The sequence below is a fragment of the Oryctolagus cuniculus genome, chromosome 3, assembly GCF_964237555.1.
Source record: "Oryctolagus cuniculus chromosome 3, mOryCun1.1, whole genome shotgun sequence".
Classification (NCBI taxonomy): domain Eukaryota; kingdom Metazoa; phylum Chordata; class Mammalia; order Lagomorpha; family Leporidae; genus Oryctolagus; species Oryctolagus cuniculus.
In genome coordinates this window covers 135,760,176-135,775,867 of record NC_091434.1, presented here as the reverse complement: position 1 = coordinate 135,775,867, position 15,692 = coordinate 135,760,176, and the positions used below count along the sequence as shown (strand labels likewise).

General features: G+C 43.6%; 1 protein-coding gene across 15 annotated transcripts in view; it reads right to left on the bottom strand.

Annotated features, from left to right (window-relative positions):
* The window catches only part of NRCAM (neuronal cell adhesion molecule), a 329,372-nt gene that overhangs the window by 231,689 nt on the left and 81,991 nt on the right, over positions 1-15,692 (bottom strand). Inside the window, exon 2 of one of the 15 annotated variants that reach the window (XM_070071137.1) lies at positions 1,148-1,227. The exons of the other annotated variants lie outside the window; for them this stretch is intronic. The gene's annotated coding sequence lies outside the window, so the exon portion shown is untranslated. The remainder of the gene's footprint in view (positions 1-1,147; positions 1,228-15,692) is intronic. 15 annotated transcript variants of the gene reach the window in all.

Below are 15,692 nucleotides of genomic sequence, written 5' to 3'. Positions count from 1 at the left end.
GAGTTAAATGAGAAAGAGTAAGAGAAATGACCAGCTGCCTCCTATAAAAACTAGATTTGTTTCTCCAGGTTAAAACAAAAGAAAAACCAAGGGTAACTCAGATGTACTTCTTTTTTACAGAAACTCTGAAGCTTCAAGCTAGTAAGTTATGAGAACGAATTTTACCTTGCAGATGTTAGAGGCACATATGCAGAGCCCAGAAATAAATCTGCATATACACAGTCAACTGATCTCAATAAGGGTGCAAAGAATACACAATCGGGCAAAGGCAGTCTCTTCAACAAATGGTGTTGGAAAATCTCAATATCCATCTACAGAAGGCTGAAATTGGAAAGTTACTTCATACTTGAAAACCAACTCAAAATTAATTGAACACTTAAAGATAAGATCTAAAGGACACAGAGGGAAAACTGCATGACGTTGGTCTTAGCGATGGCTTCATGCATGCCAAAATCAAATGAAACAAAAACAAACAATTGGGACATTAGACTGAAAATCTTCTGCACAGCCAAGAAAATAGTAGAGTTACCAAGCAATCTAAGAAATAGGAGAAAATATTTTAAAACTATATATCTGACAAGGAATTAATCTCCAAAAAATAAGGAACTCCTACAACTCAAAAACAAAACAAAACAAAAAGCTAATTATCAGTTGAAAAATGGGTTAACAGTTGAGCAAACTTCTCCAAATAAGACATACATGTGGATGATAGGAATATGAAAAAAACTGCTTAATGTTCCTAGTCATCAGAGAAATGCAAACCAAAATCACAAGAAAGTGTCTCCTCACACTTGTCAGAATGGTATTACAAAGACAAATGTTGAGGAAGATGTGGAGAAATTGAAACTCTTACACACTGTTGGTGGGAACACAAATCCTGCAACCATTGTGGACAAAAGTATGCAGATTCCTGAAAAAAAAAATCTAAAACAGAACTACCATACGGTCCAGAAATATCACTTCTAGATATTTACCCAGAAGGACAGAAATCAACATTTCAGGGATGGTGCTGTGGCACAGCGTCTTAAGCCAACACCTGTTAACACCACGTAGGCAAGAGTTTAAGTCCTGGCTGCTCCACTTCCCATCCAGCTCCCTGCTAATGTGCCTGAGACCGCAGAAGAGGATGGCCCATGTGCTTGGATACCTGTCACCCATGTGGGAGATCCAGATGAAACTTCTGGTCCCCTGGCTTTAGCTTGGCCCAGCCACAGCTATTGTGGCCACCTGGGGAGTGAACAGATGGAAAATATGTCTCAGTCCCTTTCTCTCTGTAATGCTGCCTCTCTAATAAATAAAACAGCAATCTTAAAAAAAAATCAGAACCTCAAAGTGACAATAACGTCCCTGTGCTGACTGCAACACTAATTCAAAATGGCCACGTTGTGGAAATAACCTCACTGTCCCATGACAGATGGAAGGGTAAGGAAAATGTGATGCATAGAGTGGAATATTACTGTGCTTTAAAAAAAAAAAGAAGGAAATAGTGCAATTCAATACTATTTGGACAAACTTGAGGACATTATACTAAATGAAATTAGCCAGGTACGGGAAGAAAAACACTGAAGGATTTCAGATAGAAGTGGTATCAACAACAGTCAGATTCATAGAACTGCAGTGGAATGGTAATTTCCAGAGGATGGAGGAAGGGAGAAATGGGAGCTACTGATCAATTGGCATGCACTTTCCATTAAATAAGGTAAGTTCTGGAGATCTGCTGTATGACATGGTCCTATAGTCCACAGGGGTGGGGTCTCAAGTTGGGTGTCCTTAGTTCAACATGATTGTTTTGCATTGTGTTGCACTGTGTTGTGGGTTTGGTTAATGTGAAAAGGCTGTTTCAAAAAAGCAAAAGGACATTAGTGTGAACAGATCCTCTTCTGGGATCCAGATATGTTCCAGGGCCATTGGCAGCTGCCTCTTACTTTCGATTTCCGACCCAAATCCACCATGAGGAGCAGCTTCCCATGAGCAGCTGAAGCACTGGGGCCAATGAAATGGAAGGAGACCAAGAAAAATCAGTTGTGGCTGCCAGCACGCTAGGGTTATCCCAGCAGATCCTGCATTTGGTAGGCAAAGGAGCCACTGGGAATGCAACAGCCTTCTCCACGGGCAGCAAAGAATGTTCCACATATATAACACAGGGCCAAGGTCTGTGAACTATAAAGCTGTGGTTATTACTGGGATGTGAGTGGGTGAGCCCCATGGGTCCTCTGGACCTGAGATGATTGACAGCCTAACCTACCGTGAGGGTGGGATGCTTAATGATGTTACATGGAAAGTACCATGGCAACCACATTTGTCCAAAATAGGGAACACACATTAAGCTTGAGTTTTATTTTATTTGTTTAAAGATTTATTTATTTATTTATTTATTTATTTGAAAGGCAAAGTTAGAGAGAAGGAGAGGCAGAGAGAGAGAGAGAGAGAGAGAGAGAGAATCTTCCACCTGCTACTTCACTCCCCAAATGGCCACAACAGTCAGGGCTGGGCCAGGCCAAAGCCAGGAGCCTGGAACTCCATCCAGATCTTTCACAGGTGGCAGGTGCCCAAGCACTTGGGCCATTCTCCCCTGCTTTACAAGGCGTATTCACAGGGAGATAGACTGGAGGTGTAGCAGCCAGGACTATAATTGGCACTCATGTGGCATGCCAGTGTCATAGCTGGTGACCCAACCTGCTGCACAACAATGCTGGCCCCCAGCTCAGATTTTAAGGTAGTAATTCTTTTTGTCAAACATATTAATTTCTTTCTTTAAAAATGTCTGTCCCATTACTAAGAGTGCAAAACAGTGATGCCAGCTGAGAGACACAGCCACCCAAGAATTAAGAAGCAATACCCAGACCAGGAGACAACATTGCTTCATACAACTCTTTTCAAGTAAAGCAGGGAGCTGATATTTTGCCAGCTATATTAAAGAAAAGGAAAATCTCTGACCGACATCACCCAATTCTTACTACTTAAAGTCTATTCTTGAAAAACTGCATGGGTTAAGAATAAGCCAACTCAATGGCTTGTAACAAGGGGTTGGAATCTAGAATGTATCCCAGCAAAACAGGCCACAGTGGAGCAGGTAGGACCCAGGGGAGAGTCTAGGCTGGATGAGACTTAGCCTCATTCACTAAAAGCTATCCCACTCCCTGATGAGGAGCAACTGATAACTGATGAAAGTCTACCATACACACACAGTATTTGTGGCAAATAGTTTGGGACACTATATCATTCCAACGACTGAACTGTCATCCCATAAAACTCCTCGCTAAGTACTGAAAAGTAATGTAGTGACACCTGGAGCAAAAGGAAGACATCACTTGAATTTTCTAATCATTGCTCTGTTCCTAGAGTGAACCACAACAGGTCATCTGAAGTTGGTACATAGCCCCCTCTGAATGAGGCTCATTCCTATCTGATGTTAAGATGTTAAGCACACATAGAAAGACAATGAAACAAAACTCTCAAATCATATTTTGATTTAACAGTTATTAAGCTATGTGCAGAAGCTCTGCTGCACACTATGAATAATGAGCAAATCTTGTTCCAAATGCAAGGTAAGCCCATAAGCAAAAAGATGCCATGTGATGAGAAAGGGGCCATGAGAGACAGACTCACAACAAGGTGTGGGTGTGAAGAGATTGTGATCGGGGCTGGTGCTGTGGTGCAGTGGGTTAGCACTGGTTTGGGTCCTGGCTGCTCAACTTCCAATCCAGCTCCCTTGCTAATATGCCTAGGAAAGCAGTGGAAGATGACCCAAGTACTTGGACCCTTGCCACTCACATGGGAGACCCGGATGGAGTTACGGTCTCCCAGCTTTGGCGTGGCCCGGCCTAGCCCTAACCATTGTGACCACCTGGATAGTAAACCAGCAGATGAAAGATCTCTCTAACTCTGCTTTTCAAATAAAAAATAAAATACATCTGCTTTTTTTTTAAGTGAGGCTTACCAAAAAAGAAGTTTGTGGTCAACGATTAGGGAAAACTCCAAGCAGGTGTGTGAGGGCTCCAGAAATAATACAAATATTAAATTTTCTGCTCAGCAGTGCTCTCAGGCAGGAGACAGCTTCCCAGTGTTTTGTCCCTTACTGATTCTCTGGAATGAAAACTCTGCAGTTTTAGCTATAAGATATTTGTTGAGAGTCAGTGCACGAAGTGGTCTAAATGTCAGAAATTATATGTACTATCTATAACAGAAAATATCAGAAGTTCAGGCTGCCTGTCATGGTAGGTTTAGCTCATTTTCAGTATAAACAAGCTCACTAATTCTGACTAAGGAATCCCCAGTCAGCGGCACACACAGCTGCGCACCGCCTCCTGGTTGACTTTGCACTACATGAGAATGGCGATGACACTTTCCAACTCAGTGCATGACAGAAAAGACGCTTGGTATCTGACTGCTGCATCAATCAATGACTCTGTACCTAGAGTACCACTCTGCAAAATCACACAAAGTTTGAAGCCCTTTAAGGGAGGATTCGTCACACAACTTCTTCTATTAATCAAGACGTGAGAGATTTAATTGGAAGACCTAAGGACAATGTTTGCACATTCATCACTGTGCAAACTGTGAGTTAAAACTACTCTCAGCAGACTCATAGAATGGCAGATGTCCTAAATAGCACTCTGGCCTCAGAATCAGCCCTAAAGGCATTCGGATCTGGCTGAAAAGCCCATGAGAGTATTTCAGGCATGGAAAGCCAAGACACTCTGGCAAAAGATCTCTGTGAGTGAGATCCCAGTGGAAAGAACAGGTCTTCAAAGAAGGAGGTAGCTTTCTCTGAAGGGAGGAGAGAACCTCCACTTTGACTATGACCTTGTCTAAACAAGATAAGAATCGGAGAACTCAGAGGGCTTCCATAGCCTTGGAAACTCATGATTGGAGCATAGGGAGATTACTGATGCCATAGACAGGAGTGTCAATTGGTAAAGTCAACAACAGGAGTCACTGTGCATTTTCTCCTCATGTAGGATCTCTGTCCTTAATGTGCTGTGCATTGAGATTTAATGCTATAACGAGTACTCAAACAATATATTTCACTTTGTGTTTCTATGGGGGTGCAAACTGTTGAAATCTTTACTTAATGCATACTAAACTGATCCTCTGTAAAAAAAAAAAAAAAAAAAAAAAGAAAGAAAGAAATTATCAACTCCCAACTTGACTCTCACTGGAATTAAACATGACAATAGGTCTGATCTGATTTCATCATCATTTAAAAAAAAATCATCTATTATTTTTCACTTTATGTTTCTGTGTGGGAGCAAACTGTTGAAATCCTTACTTAAGGTATACTAAGCTGATCTTCTGTATATTAAGATAATAGAAAATGAATCTTGATGTGAATGGAAGGGGAGAGGGAGTGGGAAAGGGGAGGGTTGTGGGTGGGAGGGACGGTATGGGGGGGAAGCCATTGTAATCCATAAATCGTACTTTGGAAATTTATATTCATTAAATAAAAGTTAAAAAAAAAAAACTACTCAGCATTTGCTTGAATTAAAGAGTTATAGTTTTGAAGATTCTCATTGTCACCACTTTTCCCTATTCTAACGTAAGCACAGGGCCCAGCACTGTGATGTAGTGGGTTAAGCCAATGCCTGTGACTGCTGACTTCACCTATGAGCACCAGTTTGAGTCCTGGCTGCTCCACTCCTAATCCAGCTCCCTGCTAATGTGCCTGTGAAAGCAGCAGAAGACGGCATGAGCATTTGGGCCCCTGCTACCCACATAGGAGATTCAAACGGAGTTCCAGGATCCTGACATTTGGGGGGAGTGGATGAACCAGCAGACAGAAAATCTCTCTCTCTCTGTCTCTCCCTCTCTGTAACTCTGCCATTCAAACAGACAAACAAATCTTTAGAAAATAACATTTAATATAAACACAGAAAAATGAGGTACAAAAGACAATTGATGGAACAGTTTTAAAACTCTCTTGGGACACATTTCAAACTTACCAAATTATAGCTTATTTTGAGTTCTATGTTGCTCTGATAGACAACCAAAATAAGAATGATGAAATTAGTTAACCCCAGAAATATCATTATACTTGCTAGATCCTTTATCCCACTGTCCTTCAGACATTATTCCTATTGCATTTGGTATATAAAATATGTAACATTTAAAGAATGTCATCCATCCAATCTCTTGTGAGGAAACAAGGTGAACTGACATGGCTAAAAAGCAAAAGGAATAATAAGAGAAATACACCAAAAAGCTTCAGATAAATTGCTAACAAAACCCAGAAACATTTAGACACGACTTTATGAGAGATGGATGGTCAGATTTTAATGTTAAACTGCCGTTGCCTCAAACACTCCAGGAACTCACAATTAACCAGAGGTTGACATCTGTCGGTGTTTGGTTGCCTGTGAACCATGCCTTGCTCCTAAGCACACCACAGATTTCTTTCCAGGCATTATGTTCTACTTTGGACATAGTCAAGTGGGGCTCTGACTCCAGTTTCCTGGCCTCTTCAGACAAGAGGCAGCCATGTGACTCCAGCTTGATCAAGCAACCACCTGCTGGGTATTCCAGTTCTGAGCAGTTCCTGAAACCCTGGCCCCAGGGAACACCTGTTGTACTGATTCCTGCTCTCTCGAAACAACCTGCCTGAGGTCTGGTCCCATAGTTATCCTGTAAGTTCTGAGCTCACCTGCGCATCTTCCAGGAATCTGCTTTTCCTTTATGTTGGTCCAGGCTGCATTTGTCATGCGCAGGGGGAGTGTGGGTTGGTGCTGTCTGAGAGGCGTGTAGGTAGGGTGCTGCTGTTGGAGATAGGGGATACCTGTTCTCCTGTTCCCTAAAACCTCTGGCAGCCTGAATCTACCAATGAGCATGCAGAAACCGTGCTGGGGAATGCATGCCTGATTCTGTTCTCTTTCCCAGTGAAGGCCTAATTAAAGATGAGTGTCAGACAAGACCACTGCTGGGACACTGTGAGAAGACCATCCTAATTCCTTTCAGTATGTTGTCCTAACCAGCAGCCAAAGTCAACAGGTATATAAAAGTGATTCCTTCCAGAGTAGCAAGGCTGGAGAACCATACCAAGGAAAGCTGGCGGACTGTGGCTCCAGCACTCTAGTGGCACTGAAAACAGTGGCTAGAACAGGACTGTCGGAGAGTGAATGGAACACACACACTGTAAACGGATCTGCATATTGCATTCTCCAAACAGAAACTTGAACGTCGGGCTCTTTGTAGTCAGGACAAAACTGAAAGCCACTTAATAAGCAACCCATATTCCACAAAGAAGCAGCACTTTCACACTCGGGAGCCCGGTTTACAGTCTTGTGGATTGGAAGATGTATGGGAAGAATAATTAAAGGATGCCAGGGATGACCGTCATGGGGACTAACTACAAATATCCTCAATGGCAACACTGACTTTCCTTTGGGAAGTTATTAACTTGAGAGTAAAGAAGGCCAGGCAGGAATGGGAAAGATCAAATTCAGAACATGGAGGTGACGATTTAGAAAGTAAAGCAAGCCCAGGGTCTCATCCCTCTTCCCAGAGACTCGGTAAGTTAACAAGGCCCTAGGAGTGTGTTAGAATTCCACTGCCCTCAGTCCACCCAGAGCACATGTGCCATCCTTCTCCATTATCAAGCTCACAGCAACGGTGTTTTTATATACTTATATAATAAATATGTAGCCAGACATGTTAAATACAACTCCCAATCTCTAAAGATACCTTCAAATAATCCAAAGACTTATCTACATAGTGCAAAAGTTACTGCATCTATAGACTTTTCGTTTCTTATACACTCCTGTTTTAAGGATACATACACCAGCACAACCACTGTGGGAAAGAATTCACCATTCCACTGTTACCCTTGTGCATCGAGACAGGTATGAGAATTTTCACAGCCACCTCTCTCATATCACTCAAAATATAAAAACAACCCAAAGAGATACATAATTATGACATAAGCATAAAATGGAATACTGCTAGCATTGAGAAAACCACCCTGAACAGATCTCATAAACATAATACTAAGTAAAATTATTAGGACTAACAATAAGGTTCAAAAATACATTGAATTCAAGTATGTTTTAGGAGGAATTATCTATAGGAGGAAGGAAAGGGGTTATGATCAGTGGATAAAACACAGCAAAATAGTATTTCCTTTGCTGGCCATATGTGGCAGTAAAATGTTTGTTTCTTTTCACTTTGCTTGAAGGCAGAGTCAGAGAAACAGCTGTTGTGGCAGAGCACGTGAAGTCGCCACTTGCCACGCCAGTACTCCACATCTAGTGCTAGTTCCAGTCCCTGCTGCTATGTTTCTCATCCAGCGCCCTGCTAATGCACCTGGGAAGTCAGCACATGATAGCCTCAGTGCTTGTGCCCCGGCCACCCATGTGGGAGACCCGGATGGAGTTCCTGGCTCCTGGCTTTGGCCTGGCCCAGCACTGGCTGTTGTACCCATTTGGGGAACAAACAAGTTGATGGATGGACATTGTCTTTCCCCCTCTCCCTCTCTCTGTTGTTCTGCCTCCCAAATAAATTAAGTCTTTTTGAGGGGGAGAGGGTGGGAGGGAAAGAAGAAGGAAGGGAGGGGGAGGAAAAGAGGAAGGGAGGGAGGGAGAGAGAGAAACTTTCAGCTCCTGGTTTACTCCCCAAATGCCTGTAACTGCTAGGGTTGGGCCAGGTTGAAGCCAGGAGCCCAGAACCCAATCCAGGTCTCCCTAAGAGTGGCAGGGACCCAAGTACTTCAGCCATCACCCACTGCCTCCCAGAGTGTGCACCAGCAGGGAGCTGGATTAGAAGCAGAGGAGCTGGGACTCAACCCAGGCACTCTGATACAGAATAAGGGTATCAAAAGTGACACTCAATTGCTGTGCCAAATGCCTGCCCCAGTTTTTTATTCTTTTTACCTTCTATTTATGTTTTTTTTAAGATTTATTTATTTATTTGAAAGGCAGAGTTACAGAGAGGCAGAGGCATAGAGAGTGAGAGAGAGAGAGAGATCTTCCATCCACTGGTTCACTCCCCAGCCAGAGCTGTGCCGATCCAAAGCTAGGAGCCAGGAGCTCCTTCCAGGACTTCCACATGGATGCAGGAGCCCAAGGACTTGGACCATCTTCTACTGATATCCCAGGCCATAGCAGAGAGCTGGATTGGAAGTGGAACATCTGGTACTCAAACCAGTGCTTTAACCCACTGAGTCACATGCCAGCCCCTCCATTTATATTATACCATTTATTTAAAAAAAAAAAAAATAGCTGGGCTGGTGCCGTGGCTCACTTGGTTAATCCTCCGCCTGCAGCACCGGCATCCCATATGGGAGGTTCTAGTCCCGGTTGCTCCTCTTCCAGTCTACCTCTCTGCTGTGGCCTGGGAGTGCAGTGGAGGATGGCCCAGGTGCTTGGGCACCTGCACCCACATGGGAGACTGGGAAGAAGTGCCTGGCTCCTGGCTTCAGATCGGCGCAGCGCGCCAGCTGTGGCAGCCATTTGGGGGGTGAACCAAAGGAAGGAAGACCTTTCTCTCTGTCTCTCTCTCTCACTGACTGTAACTCTACCTGTCAAATAAATAAATAATCTAAAAAAAAAAGCTAACATTTTATTGCTTAATTATAACAATAAAATGAGTAATATCCTATTTTATACCCACTCTGTACATGGGGAATTTAGGCACAGAAAAATTAAATGACTTGCCCAAAGTTCCAGGCTAGCAAATGGCATGGGTGACCAGAATGTAGGCAATTTATATCCAGAACAAATGCTCCTGAGAAAGCAGTTATACTCCCTCTGTTGTTGTATGTAAATAATATTTTCCACTTTAACATTTTCAAAAGCATTTAAAAAGAGAAAAATGTTTAGCATTAATACTTCAAAGTCCATTAAAACTGTTTTGCCACTGGATATGTGTATACAAGGGATCTTGTATACAGTATATCAGTATATTCACAGAAAATGTGTATTATGAAAAAACCTGCATTTCAAAATTTTTTTTTGTACAAAATCAGCTTATCTTTTCATTCCATCTCATGTGAACTTTTTGAAGCACCTGTGTGTATGTGTCTGTGTAAGTATCAAAAGTTAACAATCATTTTGCCTGTGTTATTTTTATTCCCTTTACATTTTTCTTCATTTTCCAAATTGTCTGCAATGAACATGTATTACCTTTATACTCAGGGGAGAAAACAAGACTATTTAAAAATACTCTTGGGGGCCAGCACTGTGGCGCAGTGGGTTAAAGCCCCAGCCTGCGGTACTGGCATCTCATATGGGCACTGGTTCAAGTCCCTGCTGCTCCACTTCTGATCCAGCTCTCTTCTAATGCACCTGGGAAAGCAATGGAAGATGGCCCAAGTGCTTGGGCTCCTGCACCCACGTGGGCTCAGCTCTGGCTGAGCTGGTTGAGGTCACTTGGGGAGTGAATCAGCAGATGGAATACCTCTCTCTCTCTACCTCTCTAACTCTGTATTTCAAATAAATAAAATAAATCATTAAAAAATAAAAATTTTCTTGCCCTTAGCTTTCTTCTTTTAGTAGCATAGCCTACAGCACATTGCAAATTGCATAGGAAGTCTAATTACATCTTGTCTGGAAGACAAAAAGACAACCATGATTGTTACTGCTTTCCAAAAAGGGGCCTTCTTTTGTATACAAAGGCAAACAGTGTTTCAAGTCCAGGAGGCTAACCTTCACAATGACCTTGATGGATTTATGTGGCTTAGGGGAAGCCCCACCCTTGCACAAGGTACCTGGGGCTCTCCCGCCTCCAGCGACCATGCCCCATAAGGACAGGCTCAGAGCAACTATCAAGAGACCAGACTCACAATGCAAACAGATGAGCTGTGTGACTGACTGGCCAGCTTGGAAAAGCCGTCCTTCAGTGCGAATGCGCGGCTCCAGCTCAGACAGGCTGTGAAGGGGTGCAGGGCAACTGCTAACCGCACACCACAGGGCTCCTTCAGAGCGGCATCTGCTTAGCCTTCCAGGCGAAAAGGAAGGAACACATTTCTGGGGGTGGGGAGACTCTTTAGAGGCAGATAATAGAGTTTGGTAAAGTCTAGAAAACAGGAACTAAAAGGAAAGCCCACAGAGATTCTGGGCCAGTCCTGGCATGCCAGTCCCCCCAGCAGGCAGCCTCAGGTTTAAGCAAAGGCAGGAGAGGCAGACTGAGCTCTGAGCAGCCCAGGTTTGCTGGCTTTTTTTTTTTTTTTTTTTTTTTGACAGGCAGAGTTAGACAGTGAGAGAGAGACAGAGAGAAAGGTCTTCCTTCCGCTGGTTCACCCCCCCAAATGGCCGTACAACTGTTTGAACAAACCAGAAGGAAAACCAATCAACTCTATTAGCCCACTGCTAATTTTTTTCTTTTTTTTTTTTCTTTAGATTCATTTATTTATTTGAAAGGCAGAGTTACAAAGAGAAAGAGAGAGACAGAGAGAAAGGTCTTCCATCCACTGGTTCACTCGGCAAATGGTCGCAACAGTTGGAGCTGGGCCAGGCTGAAGCCAGGAGCTTCTTCTGGGTCTCTCATGTCGGTGAAAGGGTCCAGGCACTTGGCCTACCTCCCACTGCTTTCCCAGGTGCATCAGCAGGGAGCTGGATAGGAAGTGGGCCAGCTGGGACTCAAACTGGCGCCCAAAAGGGATGCCGGTAACTTAGGCAGCAGCTTTACTTGCTATGCCACAGCGCTGCCCCCCTCCACACACACACTGCTAATTTCCATGGAACAATCTGAAGACCAGCTGCAACATCCATTTTATAATATTTCCCATCACCTGCTCCCATACCTTCATGTCCTGGCTTACGAATTGGAGCACATAACTCACTCTCCCCAAGCTTTGGTCCACAATTGTGAGGTGCCACTTACTGCACTGTACTCTTGAGAAGTCTGAGTGAGACTGTGGATGTAGCACCTAGCACAGTGTCCCTGCACATGTCCTGGAAATGTTCCTTGCATTCCCATCCCATCTGCTCACCTGCTGAGCCGCAAGCCACCACACACACACACACCACACACACACACACACTTAGGCTGTCCCTTTTCAGAAGGTGGGAGCCTAGTAAAACAGCCTTCAAAAGTCACTGATGGCCAGCTCAGGACTTCCAAAATCAAGATTAAAAATGCAGGGCTGTGTTTCAGCATTGCTCATCAAGTCACTGCCAGCAATACGGACACCCCATATGGATGCCGGTCCGAGTCCTGACTGCTCCACTTCCAATCCCAGCTCCCTGCTAATGCCCTGGGAAAAGCAGCGGAGGATGGCCCAAGTGTTTGGGCCCCTGCCACCTTCATGGAAGACCCGGATGAACCTCCTGTCTCCTGGCTTCACCCTGGCCTGGCTCTGGTTATTGCAGCCATTTGGGGAGTGAAGATCTCTGTCTCTGTCTCTCTTTCTCCCTCTCTCTCTCTTTAACTGACTTCCAAATAAATAAATAAATTCTTTAAAAACATTAACACTGAGATATATTAAAAGGAGAATTGAGAGTTGTTTTTCACTTCAGATTTCATTTAAAAATAACGAAGTACCAAAGAGTAGCTAGAAAGGGACCTGCTAGTGAATATTCATGAAGATCACTAGCCAGAAATAAAGACAAAAGCTGCCTCTTCTTGTCACATTAAAGTGAAAACAAACATGATGCAGAGGAGGCAACATGAAAGCTAAAATGAAATTCTCATCTCAGTGAGGAAACCAAGGAGTCAGAAGCTTGCTAGAACACAGAGCAGGGACCGGTGACACAGAACCCTCAGCAATGCAATCAATGAACACGACCCAGGGACAGAATTCCATCTGGAACATCCGAGGAGGTCATTTGGCTCCTGGTGAATAGTCGTAGCTCTCAGCTTTCTGAGCCAAAGAAGATGGGGAAAGTCAAGCAAAAATTAAGAGCAAGAGCTTTAAAAAAATTTTTTGTCCCTAATGAAGCCCAGTCTTATGGTTCAGCAGCAGCTGTGGTTTATGTCAGAGACAACCATACATCCTCCTTGGGCCAGTAACTTGGTGAACATATTAAGAAGGTCTGAATTTGCTCATTGTTCTGTGTTGGCTCTGGAAGCTTGAGTTTTGCTCAGAATTTCACTGGAGTACAAATGGGACAACTGCATTTCTTATTCTGAAAAGTGAACGTTACTCTGTTATACCGCTGAAAATCAGGGCCTGGAAGGCTTGCAATTGAAGTCTAGATTGAAGAACAAGCGAAAAAAAGAAAAAGAAAAAATTGTTGAACAGCCAAGCTGGTTTGAGGGGCAGGGAAGCTTTGATTTCCATAGGAGTGTTAAGTTTCAAAAATGGACCAGACCATGTTTAATCTTTTACAAATCTTCAGATAACTAAAAAAAATCTATCTGATCTGCTAAAGACTCCTTCAAAGGAAAAGAGATTAAACAGAGCAGACTGGAAAGCAGTGATGGGAATAAAAATGGAATACCCTTCTCACGTTTTGTACCTTTGAGGCTGAAACCGTCCCTTAGATCACAGCACTCTTCCAAATACGTAGGAATCCCGAGGCTTCTTGTTAAAATACAGGTTCAGATTCAGCAGGTCCAGGACAGGCCCAGAGATCTCGCATTTCTGACCAGATCAACATGACCGTGTCTGTTAGAACACTGAGACCCACGTCACTGGACTGGACACTAGCTTAGTAATTAGGAGGGAGTCCCAGAAAACCAGGGTAAGGTTTTGTAAATTACTCCTCATGAGAGAGGTAGAGCTACCTGAAGAATTTCAGCACAAGATTAATGGAAAGAATCAAAGTAGGCATTTGAATAGAATTCACTGGGGAGAATACTGAAGCAATGGGACTACAATTTTTCTTGAGATTTACTTATTTATTTGAAAGGCAGAGAGGGAGACAGAGACAGAGAGAATCTTCCATCTGCTGGTTCACTCCCCCAAATGGCTACAACAGTCAAGGCTAGGCCAGGCTGAAGCAGAAGCCAGGAACTCCCACATTGAGTGCAGGGACCCAAGCACTTGCTTTCCCAGGCACAAAAGCAGGGGGCTGGATCAGAAGTGGAGCAGCCAGTACTCAAACCAGCACTCCAACCAGCAGCTTAACCCACTGCATCACAATGCCAGCCCCAGTAAGAATATCTTTAGGGGCCAACACTAAGGTTAGGCCTCCACCTACAGTGCAGGTATCCCATATGGGTGCTGGTTCGAGGCCTAGCTGCTCCACTTCCAATCCAGCTCCCTACTAATGTGCCTGGGATAGCAGTAGAAGATGGCCCAAGTGCTTGGACCCCTGCAGCTGCATGAGAGACCTGGAAGAGGCTCCTGGCTCCTGGCTTTGGATCGGTACAGCTCCAGCTGTTCCAGCCATTTGGAGAGTGAACCAGAGGATGGCAGATCTGTCTGTAACTCTTATCTTTCAAACAAATAAATATATCTTAAAAAATATCTTAAAAACTTGTTTTTCTAGCAGTGGGCACATTTAATCAGTGAAGTCTTACATAGAAGTTCTCCTTGTCTATTTACACAGAGAGAGAGGTATGGAGACACAAGGAGAGATGGAGACAGGGGGAGAGGGAGAAAGGAAAAGGTGTGATGGGCTCCCAGGCTGTACGTCTGCAGGGTGAATCCTCAAGTCTACTGACTTTCTTTCAGAGGTCACTGTCACAGGATAGGCATCTGTCACAGGATACAGAAAACCTTTACAGACATGCTTTAGAGGGGAAAGAACAGATCACCGGGGGCTGCAACAGGACCAGAGTCAGGCTTCCAGTTCATGCTCTTTCATCCACCTCTCTCCTAATCTCCCTCTCCCTTCTACTCTCTCCCTCCCCCTCCCCCTCCCCCTCCCCCTCCCCCTCCCCCTCTCCCTCTCCCTCTCCCTCTCCCTGTCCCATCTCCCCTCTACCTCTCCCTTTCTCCCTATTACTATTTGACAAGATATGCCAAGGAGAAAAATGCAAAATCCAATATACTTAGTAGTAATTTAAAATCTTCTAAGTGGCTTCCTCTTATCTTCTGACACTGAGCTCTTACAAGAGCATTTAGATTGATACCCTAGTTTCAGATCCGTTCTTTTCTTATCTTTAAGCAATTAATTGGTTTTAAAAACCAATTTCTCCTCTAAAGTTTCAGACTTCTGCTATTGTTCTAAAGCCTTTCATAGTGATTTAGTACTTATTAGTGTTTTAGAAACATCATCACAAGATCTGAGATATGACAGTATTTATATTGGGTATGAATAAATGCCTAGGAAGGCAGGTTTTTATTTATTTATATTTTAAATATATTTTAATATATTTTTTTTGGGGGGGGGAGAGAGAGAATGCATTCCCCTTGGCTCATTCACTCTTCCAAATCCCTGCAACAGCTGAAGCTGAGCTGGGCAGATCAGGAGTAGGAACTCAATCCAGGTCTCCCACATGGATCTCAGGGACCCAACTACTTGAGCCTCCCAGAGTTTGCATTAACAGGAAGCTGGATTCAGGGACTGGATTCTGATACTGAACTCAGATACTCCAAGGTGTGATGTGGGCATCTTAATTTTTTTTAACTTGTATTTAATGAATATAAATTTCCAAAGTACAGCTTATGGATTACAATGCCCCCCCCATAACTTCCCTCCCACCTGCAACCCTCCCCTCTCCCGATCCCTCTCCCCTTCCATTCACATCAAGATTCATTTTCAATTCTCCTTATATACAGATCAGTTTAGTATATATTAAGTAAAGATTTTAACAGTTTGCACCCACACAGAGACACAAAGTGAAAAATACTGTTTGAGTACTAGTTATGGCAT